This window comes from Pinus tabuliformis, chromosome J, assembly GCF_031772625.1.
Source record: "Pinus tabuliformis cultivar Carrire ecotype Pingquan chromosome J, CPIR1, whole genome shotgun sequence".
NCBI classification, from domain to species: domain Eukaryota; kingdom Viridiplantae; phylum Streptophyta; class Pinopsida; order Pinales; family Pinaceae; genus Pinus; species Pinus tabuliformis.
Window position 1 is genome coordinate 761,215,590 of NC_142295.1, and position 25,454 is coordinate 761,241,043.

The window sequence follows — 25,454 nt, forward strand, 5'->3', positions numbered from 1 at the left end:
CTGATAGTCGATGATACCAATGAAGTCTCAGCATTCATGCAAAGGACAGAGAACGTCAGGACGGAAGGAGAACGCTCAGGGAAATCAAAACTGATGCGCAGATAATGTCAGGGCAGAGAATGACAGGACAGAGGCGCTCAGGACAGGGCGCAGTCTTCAGCAGTGGCAGCACTATATGCGCAGGAGTTACACTATATGCAGCTCAGCAGGAGTTACACTATTTTGGGACCTGTGCTCTGATACCATGTCAGGCCAGGTTAACTCCAGAAATTAATGAGCGCAAGAAAGAACTGATAATTTTATTCATTAGCCAACTATTATTTATACATACATAAAACGGATCAGTTCATCTTCTAGATGACTGTCCAGCTTCACCCATCCGTTTCGGATTAGGTGTCAACATTCATAATTACATACATATAAGAGTACTTGGAAGATCTCATAATGAAATGAACTACGAAGAGTTCTAGGAAAAACATAGTTACCCATCAAACGAAAAAAGTACCGATCACCCATTTTTTGAGGTAGAAAAAATCACCTGATTTTGAAAAGTGGTTATTCATAATACACATTTTTTTTAACATATTTTTGGCACATTAAGCTTTCTTATGTATCAAGTATGAATATTTATATTTTTAATGTTAGTGATTTTCATGTTGATTTTGAAAAGTGTTGATGCAACATCAACCCCTTTTTTTAGAGGGATTATTTTTCACACTTTAAATTTTCTAATGTATTAAGTGGATAATTTTTTTTAGATGTTGGTAATTTTCATGCAGATTTTGAAAAGTATTCATGCAATATCAACCCCCTTCTTTTAAAGGGATTATTTTATACACTTTAAAATTTCTAATGTATTAAGTGTGAATAATTTTTTTTAATGTTGGTGATCTTTATCTAGATTTCGAAAAGCATCAACATTTTTTTAAGGCATATCTTTGACACTTCAAATTTTCCGATGTTCTGCGTATACACAATTTTTTTTAAAGTTGATTATTTAACTATTTTTCAAGTTGCTTTATTCTTCTTCCTATTTTTCGTCCTAAGATGTTTGCTTTTTAAAGGTTTTCCGAACATGTATTTTTTGTTTTTCTTTGCAGTGTTTTTTTATAATACAGATTTTAATTTTTTTTTGCAAAATTTTAAAAAAATAATAAAAACAATCATATTTTGAAGATGGGGTATTTTAGAAATTTATATATCGTTAATTAATACTACAATACACATAAAATAATTGTCACTAAAAAAATTAATTTTAAACACTCGACAAAAATACACATTTTGCATATAAATATAATTTAAGAAATATATTTTTCAAAACATTTTCGCTAAAAGTGACATATTAAATAAAATATTTTTATGAAAATTTTGAATAAAATAAGTTAGAAAAATAGCAAATTTTATGAATTTTATATTCAAAGATGATGACATTTGAAGTTTTTTTCCCAAAAAACTGATTCAAATAAAATTTTAAGTAACCATAACAAAAATAATTGTTTAAAAACAAATAAAAGCATACCATTAAGAAAAAACAAAAACAAAACAAAAAAACAAAAGGTGTCGTCTAACGAGGCAGAGGAATTGCCCGGATGGTAAAAAATGTCAGAATCCAGGCTAAAAAAATTCAAAAAATCTTGTAGAGGCAGTGTTTGAATCGTGTTTTTGATGGTGGAAATCGATTCAGCACCATCAAAAACGTCTAGGACACCTAAAATTTTAAAGTTTAACAAATATAACTTGGATTTACAAAAATCCTTGCCAGATTTTCTCTGAATATGACCGGAATTTCCGTAACTTTCCGGGCAACTCCTCCACCTCGTTAGACCACGCGAAAACAAAATCCTTAGAAATAAAAATCTAAAACATAGAAAATCAAAAAATAAAGAATACAACTATATATATATATATATATAGATATAACTCCTTATCTTTGATTTTTAAATAATATTTTACTTACCTTATTAACTAATTTACCAATAGCTAATTCTGGGCAATGATGCATCGATGCTATTTGTTCCTTAAGATCGATTGATTCTTCACCTTGTCGTGAGGATGGACCACATTAGTTGGTTCGAAACGTCGACCAAATCTTAATAATGTGATTAATGCGAAAAACATCCATCTACATTATGGATCACAAAAGTATTAGATCTAACAGAAAAAACATCAAAAAAATTAAAATTAAAAATATTAAAAATAAATCTAAAAAAATAAAAATAAAAAATAAACCAAACCAAATTGTTTTAAAAATAAAAATATTAAAAAAACCACAAACATTAAAAAATATATATATATATATATATATATATATATATATATAATTAAAAAAATCATTTAAAAAAAAATTCAAAAGCTCAAAAAAAAATTAAATAATTATATTAAAAATAAAATAAAAATAATTTTTCTTTTAATTAACACTCTCAAGTACCCTGCCTAGCCCAAAATCAACCCTGGCCATGCAGGGGCACTCAGGGGTGGATTTTTTTTTTAAATCTTTAATTTTTTTTAATTTTAGTTTTATTTTAATTATTTTTAAATTTAAAATTTTTTATAATATATTTTTAAAATTTTAATGTTTTTTTTTAGTTTTTTTTTTTTTGATTTTGTTTTAAACGTATTTTTTTATATATTCAGATTTCTGTGATCTATAATGAATTAAGCAAAGTCTTTTGGTAGAAATCACATAAAAAAAAATTTGGCAGACACATTTTGAACCAACAAGTGTGGTTCATCATGAGGACCAGATGAAGAGGCAGACCATGGCAAAGGCTTAAATAGAGAGCAATGTAGAGACATAATTTCAAATAACGACTATATTTGAGCAATAATATTTAAATTATGAGATTAATTTATTAATATATTAAAAACAAATATTATTAAGAAACGGCTATATTAAACAGCTAGTTTTTTAAAAATAATATTTAAATAATGATATTAGTTTATTAATTTATTAAAAATATTAATAGGTAACGGCTATATTAAACAGCTAATTTTTGAAAAATAATGTTTAAATAATGATATTAATTAATTTATTAAAAATATTAATAAGTAACGGCTACATTAAACGGCTAGGTTTTGAAAAATAATATTTAAATTAATTTATTAAAACCAAATATTACTCATTTTTGAAAACTATTATTTAAATTGTGATATTAGTTTATTAATTTATTAAAAACAAATATTAATAAGCAACTACTATATTAAACAGATAGTTTTTGAAAAATGATATTTAAATTAATTTATTAAATAATAATAATAATCAAAGTCAAACTCTAAATAAAGAGGGAAGTCAAAAATTATAAAAACGAGTCAAGACCCTAATCAAGACAAAATCATTTAATAGATAAAATAATTAATGAAAATAAAATAAACTAATTTAAAAATAATTAATGGGAAAATAAATAAAATAAAACAAAAATATACATAAGTCAAAATAAATATATAAATAAAATATATATATATATATATATATATATATATATATATATATTCAAATAAAAGTAATCAATAATATGGGGTTGAGGCTCATTAAACAAATAAAAAAAATACTAAAAGGAGTTAAGAACGAATATGATGATAAAATAAAAAACATGAAAGATCAAGAAAATAAACTCTAATGAAAAATAAATCAATAACAAATACTATAAAAAAGGACGTCAATACCTACATAGATAAACAAATAAACAAAATAAATCCCAAAAAGAAGCTTAAAAAACTAGGAGAACAGGACAAGGACCCAACTTCTACTAATATTCCAACCATCATCTCTGTTCAAATTATTGGGTCTTTTTTTAATTTTTAGGGCCTTATTCAATTTACAATGATGGAAATGACTAACCCTAGCAATGAATTTTAGACTTCTTTTTGGGGCCTTTAATTTAGTCATTTGTAATGGCTTGACTAAATGGGAAAAGTCTGGTAATTTCATTTGCAATACTTACAATGGAGCATGGGTGGTAGATTATGTAATTTGCTCGCATGGTTTGTGTGAAAAAATGGAGGAAGTTTTGATTGGAGATCAGCTGTGAGACTTAAAATCATATCACAAGCCAATTTATTTATGTTTCTCTTGGATTGGAAAGAAACAATTAGAGTCAAAAATTCAACATGTCCATTAAAATCTCCCATGGGGCATAATTTTTTTGACCCTAGAAAATTGTAATACCTTCAAAATGACACTAGAGAGGCTCTTCGAGAAGGATAAAATTACAATTCACAGCCTTCATAGTCATGAATTAACACATTTAATTTAATGCACACTTGCAAAATGAAAAAGAGCAAAAATTAAGAAGTCTAAAACAAATTGCTTTCCAGTTAATGCTTGGTTTGATGAGGAGTGCAAAAAGGCAAGGAGAATGTGGAAATAGTCAAACTAGGATAACATAAAGTTCAAATCTTACAAGCAAATATTAAGCAAGAAAAAAGTTGATTCCATGGTTTCAAGGAGGGAAGAGCTAATCTTCCTTGGGAAAAATAATCCCAAATTATTTTGGAAGGAGCTCCAACCGAAAAATATACAAATTGGAAATAATATTATAGCTTCTAAATGGTTTGACTATGCAAGACAACTCTATGAGCAGGTTCCCAAGGTTGACCCTCTCCCCTTGGTCAACACTGATAGTGAACTCTTCACGATACAAGAGGTAGAGATGGGTATCAAGAAGTTGGGTGTTGGAAAGGCAAAAGACTTCGCTGAACTCCCAGTGGAATATCTAATATGGGGCTCAAAGATTCTTGCACCTCACATTACAAAAATCTTCAACAACATCATACAACAGGGGCTCCCCACAGATTGGAAAACTAGTCTGGCAATACCTCTTTTCAAGAGCGGTGATGTCAATAATCCCTCCAATTATAGGACCATCATGATAAACCTTTTGTTTGCAAAGCTATTTGGAAGCATGCTAGAAAACAAAATTAGCAAGTAGGCAGAAGAGAGATAAACATGCTAAAGGGAATGCGGATTTTAGACCTAAACATTCCACAGTTGATTATTGTATAGCTTTAAGGCACATCATTGAAAAAGTTTGGGATAAAAGGGAAGAAGTATTTTGTTGCTTTTTTTATTTCAGAAAATTATTTGACTCGGTTCCTAGGGATAAACTTTGGCACAAAATGGAGGAACTTGGTGTTCCTAAACATTTGAAAACAACTGTGCATAGGCTGTATGAAGAGGTGAAAGTCAAAATTAGAACTTCAGTAGACATTTCTGAAAGTTTTAGAAGCGATATCGGGGTCAAGCAAGGTTGCCCATTGTCTCCTATCCTTTTTTGTTTATATATTAACAAGCTTGAGGAGTGGTTAAATTCACAAGGGGGTGATGGTATCTATTTGGACAAGTTTGTTATAAGACTTCTTTTGTATGCAGATGACCTTATTTTGATTGCTAAATCGGCTATTGGTTTGCAAGAGCACTTACTATCTCTTGAGAAATTTTGTAGAAGTGTGGGGATGCAAGTCAATATCAACAAAATGAAAGTAGTGGTTTTCTCTAAGAAAATAAAACATAACCAGCATAAGTTCTACTTTAAAGGAAACATTCTGGAAGAAGTTGTGGATTACAAATACCTCGGAATTGACTTCAACAAAAATCTAAGCTGGAATGGTTGTAGAAAGAAAAGAACTTTGGGGGGTTGGAAAGAATTTTATGCTTTTCAAAATAGGTGTAGAGAGGCAGAGTTATGGGACTGGAAAACCACTCAAACTCTTTTTGGGCTTCTAGTGATTCTGGTGATTCTCTATGGTTGTGAACTATGGGCCAGCAGTACATCCGACATGCAGTGGAGACAAATTGAGAAAATTCAGAAGCGTTTGATTACAAACAAATTTAAGATTAAAAGTGCAGTTCCTTATGCTATCTTGTTAAGTGAAACAGGGACTGCTCCATTTGAAGCAATTGCTTTGGTGCGAGTCATAAGGTATTTAAAAAAAATTGAGCAAATGGAAGAGGGTAGATGGCCTAAGGTTGTCTTTAATGATAGATTATGCAAGAGAAAAAAAGCTTGGATGCAGCAAAATAACAAATGGTTTAGTAAATGGGGTATTTGCTTTAACGCGTGTCCCATAAACAACAAAGAGATAAAAGCTTTTGTTATGGAAAATTTCCACAAGCGTACTTGGGATAAGGTGCTAGGAAGAAAGAAAAAGTATTATATTGAAGTGTTTAATCCCACTCATAGTCATCAACCAAAAACATACATGGAGGCCAATATCTCTTGGAAAGCCAAAATTCTTATTGCTCAGTTAAGGACTAATTCTCATCAACTCTGTTGTGAAACAGGGCGCTGGAAAAGGCCAAAGGAAGTGTGAGAGGAAAGAGTATGCATTTTTGTTTCTTCCAGAAAAATGGAAACAGAACAACATTTCATTTTAGAATGTGAGGCCTTCAAAGACAACAGGGAAAGTTGTGCAGATAAGCTGGCAGTTAGCTCTTGGAATAATCTATTTAGCGAGGGGTTTGTCAAGAAGCTGGGAGCATTTATTTTGAAGCTTCACAGAAAAAAGGTTGAATGCATCAAGCAGATGAAGAAGCAATTTGTCCCATAGGCTATCTTTAGCTTCGTGGATGTTAAAATAATTTCTTTCTTCTTTCTTCTTTTCTTTGTTTGTTTGTTTGTTTATCTATGTACTAGGCATTGGTGTCCTTTTTATAGTATTTTTTGTTGATTTATTCATCATTAGAGTTTCTTTTCTTGATCCTTGGTGTTTTTTATTTTATCATCATATTTGTTCTTAACTCCTTTTAGTATTTTTGTTATTTGTTTAATGGGCCTCAACTTCATATTTTATTATTGACCCTGTTTTATTTATTGATTATTTTTCTTTGAATATATATATAGATATATATATTACTTATGTATATTTTTGTTTTATTTTATTTATTTTTCCATTAATTATTTTTAATTTAGCTTATTTTATTTCCATTAATTATTTATTTATTAAATGATCTTCTCTCAATTAGGGTCTTGACTCGTTTTTATAAATTTTGACCTCCCTCTTTGTTTAGAGTCTGATTTTGATTATTATTATTTATTTTATTTATTTATTTTTTAATAAATTAATTTAGATATCATTTTTCAAAAACTAGTTGTTTAATATAGTGGTTACTTATTAATATTTGTTTTTAATAAATTAATAAACTAATATCATAATTTAAATATTATTTTTCAAAAACTAGTGATATTTGGTTTTAATAAATTAATTTAAATATTATTTTTCAAAAACTAGACATTTAATATAGTCATTACTTATTAATATTTTTAATAAATTAATAAACTGATATCATTATTTAAATATTATTTTTCAAAAACTAGTTGTTCAATATAACCATTACCTATTAATATTTTTAATAAATTAATAAACTAATATCATTATTTAAATCTTATTTTACAAAAACTAGTAGTTTAATATAGTCTTTACTTAATAATATTTGTTTTTAATATATTAATAAATTAATATCATAATTTAAATATTATTGCTCAAATATAGTCGTTACTTGAAATTATGTCTCTACATTACTCTCTATTTAAACCTTTGTCATGGTCTGCCTATTCATCTGGTCCTAATGATGAACCACACTTGTTGGTTCAAAACGCATCAGCCAAAAATTTTCTTATGTGATTTCTACCAAAAGACTTTACTTAATGTATTTTTTAATATTATTTAATTTTTTATTTTAATGGTTTTTTATTAATTTTTTAATGTGTTTATTTTTTTCATATTTTTTTTTCTTTGGTTTATTTTTTATTTTTTTATTTTTTTTAATTATTTAAATAAAAACAACAACAAACAAAGAAAAATTATTTGAATGTGTTTTTTTTAATAGTTTTTCTGATGTTTTTTATAATTTTTTATGTTTTTTTATCTTTAATGTTTTTTTTTTTTTTTTTAAGTTTATTTTGTTTTTATAAACAAATTTATTGCTTGATTTTTTTGTTATATATATATATATAGTTTTTTATCTCGCTCTTAATGATGAACCATAGAAACATGTCAGCCCTGAAATCTACTTTGTGATTTTTCGAGAAGATATTTTGTATATAATTTTTTATGTTTGATTTGTTTTGTCATTTTTTATCCTTTTAACTTTTTATGTTTTTATATATTTTTTATTTATTAGCTATTTTTTTTTTTTTCCTTCCTTTTTTACATTTAATTTTTTTCAATCTTTTTATTTTTGTTTTGTTTTGTGTTTTTCATTTTTATTTATTTATCTATTTATTTATTATTTACTTCGTTTTTTTGCAGGGTCTATGTCGATCCTTGACTAGCAACCTGATTCCCTTATGTGTCAATTTGATAGTTGATTTTAAAGTTTTTGTTATAATCAATCAATGTTGCCCCCACAGTGTGTCAATTTAATGGTTGATTTTTAAAGTTTCATTGTAATAGGTCGAGATCACCTACACTGCATGTCAATTATTCCTCGATGGTTTATTTTTAAATTTTCATTGCAATGTGCCAAGTTGTCTTAGGCTAAGGTTTTAAAACAGCTATACTTATAACATTTAAAAAAGAAATTACTCTTAGTATAATGGCTCTTTCATTCAAGTGTTCATTTTTAAAAGTTTTTTCAGTCATAATTTTTTCATAATGTCATGGTTGAAGTATATTGAAAATTTAAGGTATTTTTTAGTCATGATATTTGGTTTTAATTCCATGGTTGAAAAATTGTCAAAATTTTAAGGTTTTTCTAAGTCATGATATTTTATCATTAAAGTTATGGTTGAAAATAATTATAGGTATTTTATCTTTAACAGCATGGCTTAAAATTGTTTGAATTTTAAATTTTTTCAAAGACGTGATATTTTATCATTAATGTCATGCTTGAAAATTGTTAGAATTTTAAAAATTTTCGGAGTCTTGATATTTTATCTTTAAATTCATTGCTAAAATATGTTGAAAATTTACCCCCCAAAAAAAGACGTTATTCCAGCATCAACACTTTTCGTTTTCAGAATGTGTTTTACACCAAAAGAATTGGCTTTTACTATCATTTTTAAAAAATATTGAAAATTTACAACAACAAAAAATGGTGATGCAGAGTCAACACTTTTCATTTTCGGGTCGTTTTTTCATGTTTTTTGGCTAGAATTCTCGTTTTAAGGTAATAGTTTTCTTTTAATCAATAACTTTATTCACACTCAGTGCTATAGATTAGATACCTAACCAAGGTATTTTAATCGGGTGGGACTAAGATGGACTCAAGCTTTAGCCACTCTAGGTACCATCAACCCAAGGATCTAGGTGCATATCTAAGGTCAGGACTCCATGACCAACACCGCCCTCCCTACTTCAGGATCTAGACATCAACACATAGGTTGGTCAGATGTCCTCTCAAGCATCTTGCCATAAGATGCTTCATCTCTCCCTATCAACTAAATTTGTAACATCAACCAATACAAGCATGCTTCTAAAATATTCAAACTTCTTATTCGGAAGAGATTTTGTTAGCACATCAGCGACTTGTTCATCTATCGGGATATATTGTAGCTTCATGACCCCATCTTGTACCAAGCTCCTAATGTAGTGGTACTTGTTGTTGATATGTTTTGTCCTTGCATGGAATACGGAGTCTTCAGACATCTTCATGTTGCTTTGATTATCACAATTTATCACTGTAGGATCCAAAGGCTTTCCAAACAAATCTGACAAAAGTTTTCTTGACCAAACGGCTTCCTTTCCTACTTCACATGCAGCAACATATTCTGCTTCGGCACTATTTAATGTGACATGATCTTGTTTTCTACTCATCCATGAAAATCATTTCAGATTCAAAACTGAAACATCCATTGGTAGTGCTTCTTCCATCAGTCTCAATATCGCCCTAATCGGAAACGGTAAAACCTTGTTGGCATTATGATGCATGTGTTGTCCTTTATGGCAACTCACTTGTAACAGAACAAGTATATGGTAACTAAATGAATCCATAAGTCATTTTAGAGGTGACAGAATGATGGAACAAAATACCAGAATGATGGGTCAAAGGTTTACAGATCAGAATCATAATTTTGATACAAGTGAATATTTGAAAATATATACGCGGGTTCATCAAGGCCAAGTCGGGTATACACGTGAGTTTGGTGAAGCAAAGTAGCGTATGGTTTTTTCACCATGGTATTCTAAATACCAGGGGTCCTTACCATGGTATTGGCCCATAGTAATGAGCACGACAACGGATATTGATCACGTCAAAGGTTACCACCGACGCTAGTGTAGTTTTGAGTCGTGGTATTGGATAAGGGCTAAACTATAGGTGAAGATCAAAGTGCTAAGTGTGCAAATGAAATGGTTTTTGATGAATACTTCAATCTGAAGTATATTTGCATTTTAAGGGCCATAATTGTCACATAGATCTAAAATAATTATGCACCGATAAAGACAATGATGAATCGGGATCATGAGACCTGAAATGACTTTTAATTGTATGACCTTCTCATGGATTGACTAGATCTGAGTACTAACGCATGTATTTATATCTGAGTATTAAGATCTAGGTATTTCTAAAGATCTGAAGAGCTACGCAATTTTAGGTCAAAAATTGCAGATCTATACGTTGGTTGGTCTCGAGAAAAGCGCGTATACATGTGGGTTCGCTTCTTCAAAGTCGCATATATAAAGTAAGGGTTTATGTTCATAAATGATTGATCAACCTAATCAATGTTGTTGTTTCTCTGTTGTCAATCAATGATGTCCTCATGTTGATTTGGGTTGAGCAATATTTTCTGAAGTAGAACTGATTGAATGATGAAGTTGAATTTGTTTACATGTTGATTAGTTGAAGAGATTATTGATGTTGTTGACTGTATGAGGGTTCTGTAAGCTAACAGAATATTTCAGAATATCTATGGTCAATTCTGTGTCTGATTCAGTATTACAAGTTTTCATTTTTCAATATATTAAGATCTATATGTGGGTTCTCTACAGAAAAGCGTGTATACACGCGGGTTGCCTTAAGTGAACTAGTGTATACATTTTGGAATTTGAATTATCAGGGTTGCAGTTGATTCTGTGTGTTGATGTAGTATTCTGAGTTTATTGATGTGTATTGGTTACAGTGATCTGATTGTTCCAGTTGATTGGTTGAGTTTTGATTAAGTGTCAATTAATTGGGTTTCTATGATTGGTTGATTTTGTGTGTCAGATATTGACGATAGTATTACAATGATGATTGAGCATAAGTGTTGATATTGGATCTAGTGTGAAAAATTATGAAACGTGGTCCATTGATGTTGTTGAGGGTTAGAGTCTTCAGTGAGGAAGTCGAAGCTTCCTGCCAGTAATAGTTGGTGATCGGATCAGGGAATTGAAGCTCTCTTCCAGTAGGAGCTAGAGAACGAGTGAAGGTTGTAGTCTTCGGCAGGTGGGTACCTGCGTACTGGTATGAGTCTGAACCAATACAAGAATGTAAGAATTTTTTGATATTAATAAGTTTTGAAGATGAGTGGTTTTCTCCCACATTGGGTTTCCACCTTAAATCTTGGTGTTTATGTGTGTTACTTATGTGTGATACTTTATTCTGTTCATACTGCCCATGTTTACTGCTTATCAAATGCCTGATAAATCTATTACATTCTGGTTCAAGTTTAACAGATAAAGAATTAGTTGGTTTACAAGTTTACTGAGCATACGTTAGTTTCTTTTATAACAATCTCATATATACGCTAGTTGGATTCAGTCAAGTTGTGTATACATTTCAGAAAAGAAAATTATTATTGTGATTTTTTAAAATATTGATTCACCCCCCCCCTCCCCCTCCCTTCCCCTCTCAGTATTTTTCCCAACATACCTATTAATTTGAATTCCTTTCCATCATACTTCGAACAGTGATGTATTGTGCCACATAGGTATCTCAAAATATGCTTGGAAACCATCCAATGGTCATGATGAGGCTCCAACTAAAATTGACTAAGAACATTTACAGCGAAACATATATCAGGTCTCGTATTCGCCAAGTACATCAAATAACCCACCAACTTACGATAGCTAGTAGGATCGGCGAGACTAGAATCGGAGCTTCTTAACTTCTTGAGATTAGTGATCATAGGAGTAGTCATAGGCTTGGACCAATATGGAAAAGGAAGGAGTTACAGTCTGAAAGTTGTGGCATAGAATTATTTGCAGAGGGACAAGAAAATTAATGGTGCAATGATAGTGGATGCTCAAAACACATGACAGGTGATAAATATAAATGTATTTCATACAATGCTTTAGAGAAAGAAAAGAATGTCACTTTTGGAAATGACTCACCTGTTGTCATTAAGGGTAAAGGTTCTATTTTTCTAAAAGAAAAAGTTAAAGTTGGTAATGTTATGTATGTTGATGGATTAAAGCATAACTTGTTGAGTGTTAGCCAAATGTGTGACCAAGGAAATGAGGTGGTATTCTAATCACAAGAATGTGTGGTTCGTGAACTTGACATATGAAAGACCATAATAAAAGGAACAAGAAACCTGAGCAATCTGTATATATTGAAAGGTGGCCAAGAACAATGTTACCTAGGCAAGTCAGAAGAAAATTTGGTATGGCATAGAAGGTTGGGACATCTAAGCTTCTCTCAAATAAGAAAATCAAGTAGGCTCAAAGTTGTTCATGATCTACCCTACATCACCATACTAAAAAGTACCATATGTAAGTCATGTCAATTCAGTAAGAAAACCAGATTTCAATTCAATGCCAAAGAAGGATTAGCAAGTAAGCCTCTTGAACTTATACATATTGATTTGTGTGGACCAGTGAGTAAAAATTCACCTCGTGGAGAACAATACTATATCGTATTCATTGATGACTTTTCTAGATGTGTTGAATCGTTTTATTGAAACACAAAGATGAAGCATTTGATAAATTTAAAGTCTTCAAGGCATTAGTTGAAAATGAATTAGATCTAAAAATCAAATGTCTCATATTTGACCAAGTAGGAGAATACATATCAAGTGAATTCTTTTATTTATGTGAACAATATGGCATAAAAAGACAATTTTCTATAGCTAAAACTCCTCAACAAAATGGCGTGGTAGAAAGAATGAATAGAACTGTTCAACAAATGGCTCGTGCTATGCTTGATGAGTCTAGAAATCCCGACACCTTTTGGGGTGAAGTTGCACATACTGCAGTAAATATTCTCAACAAGGCTCATGTTCGTGTGAATAGTGATAAAACTCCATATGAACTTTGGTATGGTAAGCCTCCCACTGTAAAGAATTTTAGAGCTTTTGGAAGCAAATGTTTCATCAAAAATAATGATGAAAAACTTGGTAAGTTTGAAGCTAGAGAAGATAAAGAATACTTCTTGGTTACTCATTTAGAAGCAAAGGATACAAATGTTACAATAAGGGACTTCGGAAAATTGTTGAGTGCATTCATGTTGTGATTAATGAAGCATGCACAGGGCCCAAAAAGGTAACATCAGCAAAAGAGGATGATGATGATGAATGCTTTCCCACATCAAATTGCAATGATATAGAAGAAGAAACTAATGAAGTAGCAGAAGAAGATACATCAAACAAAGAAAAGGCTCCATCCAGGTATGTTCAAAAGAATCATCCGGAAACTCAAATTCTAGGAGAAAAGGAATTTGTGATACAAACAAGAAGAACCCTTGTAGGATCCTCTAGTTATCTAGCTTTATTATCCACCATTGAACCACAAAATGTAAATCAAGCTAGTAAAGATGAATTTTGGGTTAAGGCCATGAATGAAGAACTTGATCAAATTGAAAAGAATGATACTTGGGAATTGGTTCTAAGGCCTCATGATAAAAATGTTATTGGGACAAAATGGATATTCAAAAATAAAGTGAATGAAAATGGAGAGGTCATTAGGAACAAAGCTAAACTTGTTTGTAAAGGTTATGCTCAATCATAAGGTATAGACTTTGAAGAAACATTTGCACCGGTAGCCAAACTTGAAGCCATAAGAATGTTTCTTGCATTTTCAAGTTTTCGAAATTTCAAAGTTTATCAAATGGATGTAAAATTTGCTTTCCTTAATGGAGATCTAGAAGAAGAAGTATATATTGAACAACCAGAAGGATTGATTTGGGGGAATTATGAAAACCTTGTATACAAACTCAAAAAGGCTTTATATGGGCTAAAACAAGCTCTACGGGCATGGTATTATCGTCTTGACAAATATCTTCAACAACAAGGTTTCACAAAAGGATCCACAGATAGCAACTTGTACACAAAAATTGAGGGTGATAAACTACTAATTATTGTTGTTTATGTTGATGATATCATCTTTGGCAGTAATGAAGAATCTATGAGTCAAAAATTTGCTTATGTTATGCAGGAAGAATTTGAAATGTCTTTACTTGGGGAACTAACCTATTTTCCTGGTCTACAAGTTGAACAAGCAAAAGATGGCATCTTTCTCTCACAAACAAAATATCTAAAGTAGATTCTGAAGAAGTATGGGATGGAAGATTGCAAACTCATATGTACTCCCATGATGACAGGATATAACCTCAATTCTAATGATGATTCTCCCTCAATAAACCAACCAGAATACAGGTCTATGATTGGAATTCTACTTTATCTAACATGTACCAAACCAGATAGCATGCCTGCATGCAATTGGGATTGTTGGACGTTCCCAAGCTAATTCAAAGGAAGCACATCTTCAGGCAGTAAAGAGAATATTCAAATATCTCCAAGGAACCCAAGACTTTGGTCCATGATATCCTAAAGATGCAAATATTACCCTTCATGCATACACAGATGCAGATTGGGCTAGAAATGTTGATGACCTAAAAAGCACTAGTGGAGGTGCATTTTACATGGGGCCCTAATTGGTATCTTGGTTCAACAAGAAACAAAGTTCCATTGCCTTATCTACAGCGGAAGCAAAATGTGTAGTCGTTGCATCTTGTTGCGCACAAATTCTCTCGATGATGCAAACATTACAAGATATACAAATCAAATTTTCTCCACCCATCTCCATCCTATATGATAATACAAGTGGTATTAGTGTTTCGAAAAATCTTGTTATGCACTCCAAGAAAAAGCATATTCCCATTAAGTATCACTTTCTACAAGAACACGTGCTTAAGAAAAATGTTAAATTGGATTACTTTCCCTCCAAAGAACAAGTTGCTGACATATTCACTAAACCCCTTCCCATAGAAGCATTTGAATATCTCAGATAGAAACTGGGAGTTGTCTCTGCCTCGTTTTGCTGTTAATCCAGTCTGCTCTGTCTACAGGTGAAAATTCAAAAGGTTGTTGTCTATACACGGGTTTCATGAAGTATAGTCACGTATATATGCGATTTTATTTGCAGACATTCGCGTATGTTTTTCTCTGATAGAAAAAAAAGGGACAAACTCAAGATCAGCCTCTGGCATGCTTCTGACAGCGATGATTTGATTTTTCTTGGTCTGGTATTGATGGGTACAGTGTGTTGATATGGTATTGAGTTATGTTTTTCTCATTGATATTTATCTTATTGATGAAGATGCTTTGATGAATGAGTTGTTGAAAATGAACATGTAGCACATGTTCAGGGGAAGCATTAGCATTGCAAAATATAATGCATTGTTGGCATTCTAGTTGTTGAATTATGCTACTTTTAAGATCTTTTGGTCTCATTTATTAATGTCATATCTATCATTTCATGTAGAGGTCATGTGGAGACCTATGATGTAATAATTGTCATATTCAGTCATGTATGGACTTTTGAAGTCATGTCAAAGATGTAATCCCACTTGGTTGGGAGGTAGTGTCAAAAATGTAATCCCACTTGGTTGGGTGGTTGAATCAAATATATATCCCCACTTGGTTGGGTGATTGGTGTAAGTATGTTTCCTTGGTGATACAAATTTCATACTCAGTTGAGTTATAGAGTCATATTCTTCATTTGAAAATATTTTTGAAGATTCAGCATGTGCTCAGGGGGAGCATGGACAGTATAGTGCAAATCAGATCCAAAGGGTGAGCCTTGGTCCGCCCTTTGCCCTTGATGTCAAAGGGGGAGAATATCTTGGTGTTTGAATAACAGTTATTTGATGTATCTAACAGGTTTCTACAGGTTGAGGTGATCAACACCAACATGGTTGCCATCAAGTCCAAAGGGGGAGATTGTTGGCATTATGATGCACATGTTGTCCTTGATGGAAACTCACTTGTAACAGAACAAGTATATGGCAACTAAATGAATCCACAAGTCAGTTCAGAGGTGACAGAATGATGGGTCAGAATACCAGAATGATGGGTCAAAGGTTTACATATCAGAATTAGAAGTTTGATACAGGTGAATATTTGAAAATCTATACACGGGTTCATCAAGGCCAAGTCACGTATACACACGAGTTTGGTGAAGCAAAGTAGCGTGTAGCTTTTGCACCATGGTATTCTAAATACCAGGGGTCCTTACCATGGTATTGGCCCATAGTAATGAGCGTGACAATGGATATTGATCACGTCAAAGATTACCACCAGCACTAGTGTAGTTTTGACTCGTGGTATTGGATAAGGGCTAAACTATATAAAGAAGTGAAGATCAAAGTGCTAAGTGTGCAAGTGAAAGGGTTTTTGATGAATACTTCAATCTGAAGTATAGTTTCATTGTAAGGGCCATAATTGTCACATAGATTTGAAATAATTATGCATCGATGAAGACAATGATGGATCAGGATCATGAGACCTAAAATGACTTTTAATTTTATGATATTCTCATGAATTGACTAGATCTGATTACTAACGCATGTATTTATCTCTGATTATTAATATTTGGGTCTTTCTGAAGTTCTGAAGAGCTGCGCCATTTTAGGTCAAAATTTGCAGATCTATACGTTGGTTGGTCTCAGGAAAAGCGTGTATACACGTGGATTCGCTTCTTCAAATTCATGTATATAAAGTAAGGGTTTATGTTCATAAATGGCTGATCAAACTGATCAGTGATGTTTCTCTGTTGTCTGTCAATGATGTCCTCGCATTGATCTAGGTTGAGTAATAATGTCTGAAGTAGAATTGATTGAATGATGAAGTTGAATTTCTTTACATGTTGATTAGTTGAAGAGATTATTAATGATGTTGATTGTATCAGGGTTCTGTAATTTAACAGAATATTTCAGAATATCTCTGCTCAATTATGTGTCTGATTCAGAATTACAAGTTTTCAGTTTTCATTGTATTAATATATGTACGCGTGTTTCTCTACATAAAAGTGCATATACACGCAGGTTGTCTTAAGGGAAGTAGCATATACATTTTGGAATTTGAATGATAATGGTTGCAGTTGATTATGTGTGTTGATGCAGTGTTCTGACTTCATTTATGTGTACTGGTTACAGTGATCTTACTGTTCCAGTTGATTGGTTGAGTTTTGATTAAGTGTCAATTGATTGGGTTTCAGCGATTGGTTGATTCTGTGTGTTAGAGATTGATGATTGTATAACAGTTATGATTGATCATAAGTGTTGATATTGGATCCAGTGTGAAAATTTATGAAATGTGGTCCATGGATGTTGATGAGGGTTGGAGCCTTCGCTGAGGAAGTCGAAGCCTCCTGCCAGTAGTAGTTGGTGATCAAATCAAGGGGTTGGAGCTCCCTTCCAGTAGGATTTGGAGAACGAGTAAAGGTTGTAGCCTTCAGCAGGTAGGTGTCTGCATACTGGTATGAGTCTGCACTAGTACAAGAATGTAAAAAGTTTTTGATATTAATAAGTTTTGAAGACTAGTGGTTTTATCCCACATTGTGTTTCCACCTTAAATCCTGGTGTTCATGTGTGTTACTTATGTGTGATACTTTGTTCTATTCTTAGTTCACCTATTTACTTCTTATCATATGCCTCATAAATCTCTTACATTCTGGTTCAAGTTTAAAAGATAAAGAATTAGATATTTTACAAGTTTACTGAGCATATGATAGTTTCTTTTACAACAGTCGCCTATATATGCTAGTTGGGTTCTGTCAAGTCGCATATACAATTCAGAAAAGAAAATTATTATTGTGATTTTTTAAAACACTGATTCACCCCCACCCCCCCGCCCACTCTTAGTATTTTTCCCAACAAACCTATTAGTTTGAATTCCTTTCCATCATACTTCAAATGGTGATGTATTGTGCCACATAGGTATCTCAAAATATGCTTGACAACTATCTAATGGCCATGATGAGGCTCCAACTAAAATTGACTAAGAACATTTACAGCGAAACATATATCAGGTCTCTTATTCGCCAAGTACATCAAAGAAACCACCAACTTACGATAGCTAGTAGGATCGGCGAGACTAGAATCAGAGCTTCTTAACTTCTTGAGATTAGTGATCATAGGAGTAGTCATAAGCTTGGAATCCATCATATCGAATTTCTGCAACATCTTGATTATGTATTTAGCTTGACAAAGATAAATATTACCAGGTTTCCGCTAGACTTCCAAGCCCAAGTAATAGTGCATGGGTCCCAAATCTCTCATCTCAAATTCAGCTGCCACCATTTTCTTGCATTCAAGTATTCAACGTTCCACACTTGTAATAAAAAAATCATCCACACGTAGTAGTATAATGATTGGTTCATCCTTCATCCCCTTAAGGTAGAGGTTCGCATCGAAAAAAAAAATGACGAACCCAATTCTGAACAAATATGCATCCATCCTTGCATACCATGCCCTAGGAGCTTTATTCAATCCAAATAGGGATTTATTGAGTTTTCAAGCATGTGCATCCCTGCTATTTATTTTGAATCCTTCCGGTTATTCAATGTATACTTCTTCATCAATGGTTCCATTTAGAAATGTTGTTTTTACATCCATTTGATGGATATTCCATCCCATAATAGCAACTATGGAAACCAAAGATCTTATAGTAGTATACTTAGCTGTAGGAGAAAAGGTTTCTTCATAGTCTATACCTTCCTTTTGTGAGAAACCCCTTGAAATGAATCTAGCATTGTATTTGTCTGTGATTCCATCAACAACATGTTTAATTTTGTAAATCTATTTTGAGGTGACAATCGATTTGTCACTTGGTCTAGGAACGATTTCCCAAACCCCACTTTTCATGATGGATTGATATTCTTCTTGCATTGCCTTATTAAAACAACATCCAGACGTACTCTTCTTGTCGACAATGTTTCTTGCCCAGACAACATCGGTGTATCCATGTAGTCGAACATCTCTGGCATAATATCTTAGAACAAGTGTCACCATCCCATGCAAATATCTCAAAATGTGTTTGGCAGCGATCAAATGTGAATGGAGAGGCTCGATCACGAATTGACTCAATGTATTCACTACATAGCATATGTTTGGATGGGTGTTCACTAGGAACATCAGAGCCCTAATCAATTGTCTATACTCGGATGGATTCGCTAAATCGAGTCCTACAACCTCTCTACATAACTTCTTAAAGTTCATTTCCATCGGTGTGGGTAGGGACTTTCATTTTGTCATTCCAAATCTTTCCAACAACTTCAAAACATATTTTCCTTGTGAAACGAAAATCTCACCGGGCATTTGTCACATCTCAAGGCCTAGAAAGTAGTGCATCAGTCCAAAGTCCTTCATCTTAAATTTAGAGGCTAGCTCCCTCTTACACTCGATCATCAGGGATTCACTACCTGTCAAGAATAGATCGTCAACATATAAAACCAAAATCAATGGCATACCTTGGACTACCTTGAGGTATAGGTTGTGATCGAAATTGGTTCCTATGAATCCCTGATTCACCAAATAATTGTTTATGTGGGCGTACCATAATCTGGGGGCTTGCTTCAGACCATACAATGCCTTCTTCAATCTACAAACATGTGTCTTTCGATCCTCTACTTCAAATACCTGTGGTTGCTCAACATACGCTTCTTCTTGTAACATTCCATGAAGGAATGTAGTCTTCACGTCCATCTGATGAAGGGTCTATCCTTGACTTGTGGTAATGGAAACTATCAAACGGATGGTTGTATATCGAGCCACAGGTACAAATATATCATCATAATCTTCTCCCTCTTTCTGGGAGAATCCTCGAGCCACAAACCTTGCCTTGTATTTCTCAATGCTACCATCAACTCCATGCTTGATCTTGAATAGCCACTTCAAAGTTACCATGGATTTCCCCTTTGGTCTCAGCGCAACATCCCATATGTCATTCTTCATGATTGATTCATATTCTTCGGCCATAGAATCTTTCCAAACTTGTTCTTTTATGGCTTCTTCCAATGTGGGAGGTTCGAATTGAATCATAGTGCTCATGGCTGCAACATATCCCTGGGGCCTGCATGGCTTCTCCCTTTCTCTAAATGAACTTCGAACGGGAACTCATCTCTCATCATCCTGTAATGTGTCTCGGAGTCAGAGTGGCCTCTTCCTGGTGGGAGGATCACATGGAGGAGGATCTAAGGGATCCATGGGCTCCATGGGATCATCAACAATATATGTCTCAGATTCAGCACAGAAGGACCATCTAAAATATCCATATCATCATTCTTCTTAAGAGGAGGAGGCGGAGGAAAGTTCCTTGCTTTTCCAAGGGTGGAATCTTCATCAAATGTAACATCTCTGCTAATTTCAGCCTTCCTTTGACCAGCAATATATATTCTACATGATTTAGAATTTTCACAATATCCAATAAATGTATCGTTTCTTTCAGTGGCCTCTAACTTGTTTCTTTTGTCCTTCGGCACATTAAATTATATGGGGCAGCCAAAGATACGAAGATGACCAACAACAGGCTTGACACCTGTGAATATTTCTTCGAGGGTCTTGTTGTCTAATGCTTAATGAGGCACCCTGTTTTGAACATATACAGCGGCATTTTTTGCTTCTCCCCAAAGGAACTTTGACAACTTTTGATCGTGGAGCATGGCACGGGAAGCTCTACAATGGACTTGTTCTTTCTTTCAGCCACTCCATTTCGTTCAAGAGTATAGGGCACAATTGTCTCTTTCTTGATACCTTCCTTCTTTCAAAAATCAATGAACTCCTTTGATATGTACTCTCCACCATTGTCAGACCTGAATATTTTAATTTTCTTCCCTGTTTGATTTTTAATCAAAGATTTGAACTCCTTGAACATTTCAAAGGCTTCATATTTGTGCTTCAAATAATATATCCATGTCTTTCTTGAGAATTCATCAATGAAGATGATATAGTAGATATGGACACCAATAGAATGCATAGGCATCAGACCACATATTGCGTAATGAATGAGATGAAGGATGTCATTTGTCTTGTTCTCTCTAGAGGGGAATGGTCCCCTTGTCTTCTTTCCACTAGCACAACCTAGACATACTCCATCATGATGGGCTTGAATCTTGGGAATCCCAAAGACCAATTTCTCCAATTTCAGAAGAGCATCATAATGTAGATGGGCCAATCTTTGGTGCCATAGCTCGCTTAGATGATTAGTATTATGGACCAATTCTAGAAGTGGTCTTCCAGTAACCCTGTAGAGTCATTCATATCTTGATCCCAATGTGAATGCATTTCTCATAGGTGATCCAACATGCCAAGTAAGAACCTTTCCCTTGATGAAGGAAACCCTCATCCCTTTGTCTTCCAAAGTGGATATTGATACCAAATTCTTCTTCAATCCTGGCACATACATCACATCATGGAGAAAAATAGATTCCCTGAAATTCAAATGAAATTTGATAGACCCAAAAGCTTTAATAGGATGAGTGGAGTTGTCTCGAAGAATGATTTTAAAATTTGACTCCCTCTCTACCAAATTAGAGAGAACTTCCTTATAACTAGAGAAGTGATGAGTGGCCCCACTTGTTGGAAAATCAGAAAGGCAATAAAGATTTTCTCGATCTTGATAACTACATGTGATGTTTCTTATTACTACGATTCTTTATATCTTCTTTCTTTAGTTCATCAAGCAATTACCGAAAGCAGCAGCACATAAAACAATGAACATACGATGTAGGCACATGCCAGGGCAAAACCCCCCTCGAGGGGAAAACCCAATCAAAGTAATTCTTCCTTTCAATAGTATTCTTTGAGACTCTTCACCCTAGACCAAGACCAGACCTTCCCTCCACACCAAGTCAGCCTCCAAAAGATTGACCTCTTCCCAGTAACTACGACTATGCAGCAATTTGCAACAGCCAACAGCTTTCGACAGAAGTCCAACTTGGAAGACTTCGATCTCCAAATCCATAGCATAAAACAGAGTGAGACCACCACCAAAATTTTGATTTTTATCTTCTCCTTAGACTCCCCAAAACTCGAATTCACTTTTGCTTCCCGGCAACAAAATTTCACAGCTTCCCACTTCGCATTTCTGCTCAGCAAACAGATTTTCACACTTCTGCCTAGTAGAGAGAGAAATGAGAAGTGATGCTCCAAATAAATTCAATGGCCTTCCTTTTATAGGCTTCTTGTTGGGTCGAATGGGCCCTTAGGCCGACATGATTTGTAGGTTACATAATTCATATTTGACTCAATACTTAACCTCTTTACATGTTCAAAAGCCCAAGAAGGGTCTCTTTATCCTAGAAGTCCTAAATGGGGACTTTGACCTAAAACATGGTGACCCAAGCATGAAACCCATGCCTTAATAATTCACAATAATAATAATAATAATTTTTTTCTTTATTCTTTTGACATAATGACCCAAGTACATTATTGAAGATCGAACATAGATACTTTTTCCAACACTCCCTTTTAACTAGGGTGGTATTCATAATGTACATACACAATGGAAGATCTCAAACTATATGAACCATGAAGAACTTTAAGCACCGCAATGCCATGGACTAGATTCCTGACTAGGGCAATCTATCCAACCTGTCACTCGACAATTTAGGCACCGCAATGCCATGGACTAGATTTCTTACCAGGGAAATCTATCCAAGTGGGACTAAGGTGGACTCAAGTTTTCAACCCCTCTAGGTACCATCAGGCTTACTTGCTAACCACCAACCCAAAATCTAGGTGTGTGTTAGAGCTCAATGACCAATGCCACCTTTCCAACTTCGGGACCCAGACATCAACACAAAGTGTCAGCCATATGTCTGCCCAGAAGATGCTTCACTCACAGAGCCTCAACACCCCTTGATCCAACAGATCAAAAACGTCCAATCTCTCCCAATCAAACTGATTGGTAACCAGTATGATATCAAATCCTTCGAGAGATTCACCTGTACAAATACAACCCCAATCAATAATATACTTTCATATGTATATAATCAAACACAAACCTTTGGGGTCTTCCAAGCAACAGAGGTTGCTTCTCAACTTTCCATAGCAGGACTATCAACCGAATCTTTGACAAAATATTCCTCAATCATACATTTTCTTCCTACTTCATATGAAGCAACATATTCTTCAATCGGATCCTCCTTTCCTTCTTTCAGCAACACTTCAAAATTTCATTCTCCAATTTCCTATTCATGGCCTTCACTCAGACTTACAGTTGTTAGTCCTGGTCTAGTGTATGAAACATGAAGCAGAGAACCATATCTATCACTCCCTCTCAACCAAGAAGCACCTCTTTATCCGAACTCCCTCTTAATCCTAGGGATTTCTCTTCTATTCATGCTTCCTCTGAGAGATTAGCTTCTTGTTTTCAATATCGGAGAATATTTCGTGGCTTCCAACCATTTTATCAGATTCATCATCATCCCCATCATGCTTATCACACAATGAGCATATTCATCAAGTTGAAGATTGTGTACCCGCACAACTTCAATATCAAGTACAACCAAAACTATAGAAGCATGATGTTAGCCATATCAAAATCACGGAAGCATTTCATCTTTATACATATCAGATACCCAAACTTAATTACAAATAAGAGACATATACTCTTCAACATCTCGCTAGGGACTTTTGTTACACACCCTAGACTATTACATAATACTTCTCATTCCATCTAGGGTTTCAATGTTTCTTTCAAAAGTATGATATACCTTCCTTCAACATATATCAAACCCTAGAAAAAATTCACATAAATATAGATCTACAAAGAATCTAATAACCTTTCAAAATACATATGTTAGACTTCTCACTGAGGATTCATGCAAATCCTAGATTTCATACAAAAGAATCAATCACAGTCAACCACAGCTTGACCAGCTTCCACTAGAGTTAGTTCTAACGTCTAGATTTTTAATCAACCATCAAACAGTCGCTCCTAGGGTTAGTTTACAAACCCTAGATTTCTGAGCAATCATCGGACTCAACCAAAATTTCAAATTTCAACGATTTCTTCACAAATCGCAAATTATCATATTCCAGAGATTTTACTTCGACTAAGGTTTAACTCCAAAACCCTAGAATTCCAATTTCACAATCTCAACAATCATTAATACATAGATTTCAAATTTTTATATTTCACATTAGACAATGTCACTACTAGGCTTTAACTACAAAACCCTAGATTTTCATTTTCAACAATCATCTAATAGATTTCAGATTGTTATATCACACATACAATTTTAACTTCACTAGGGTTTAGCTATAACACCCTAGATTTCCAGATATCATCATCCTAGAATCTCAAACAAGGACTTCATTAAATCCTAAGACTCATGACCATCAATGACTAGGTCAACACACATATCTAGGAATTCATAACCATACATAAGCATATCATATGTCCACTAACATAAATACATTTGACCTAGACCAACCTAGGACTTCAACCAAAAGGACATATCTATATATGCTTAGATTTCATCATCATGAAAAATACATTTCATATCATGTGTTAGTCAAACTCAACTTCACAACAATATCAAATAATAGTTAGACACACAATCAATTTGATTATACTAGGGTTTGATCAGTCAACACACACATACCAAGTAAATCAATTCTAAGACAATGTAAGGGTCTTGCCTACACATTCCACCAAACCCCAATGAGCTAGGGTTCCAATGTAGAATCACATATTCCACCAAACCCTAATAAGCTAGGGTTCCAATGTAAAACACACATTCCACCAAACCCTAATGTGATAGGATTCTAATGTAGAAACATAGCAAACCCAACATTACCAAAACTTCAAAGGTTCAGGATTTTAGTATTCATCATTCAATCCTAACAAGTTCTAGGATTTCTTGATCATACCAAAATCCAAAACATGACATCATCAATAAAAACTTCAACTAACATTTCACAACATCCCTAAGTAGCTTAGGATTTCAGATATTCACATTAGCATACCCTTCGGTTAGGTTTTTCTAGGACATGTCTAGGGTTCTACATAGTCAATCAAAAATATGAGTGGGTGGGTAGATCTATCAAGAGATGAATCACCCAAACAAGAATCACTAAGATTCAATACAGCGAGTCATAACAAATTTAGTAATAGAAAATCAAATGAATAATCCTTTCAATCAATTTATTCAAAGCATACCTTTGTTTCTTGACTAACCTTTCCTTGAGAGATCCTCCTTCTTGCAGATGTTTTCCCTAACCAAGACAATAGAGGGAGAAAGGTGATTAATATTTAATATAATCAAAACTAAATGAGTGCATGAACCCAAAATTGAAAATACATGAGATACTT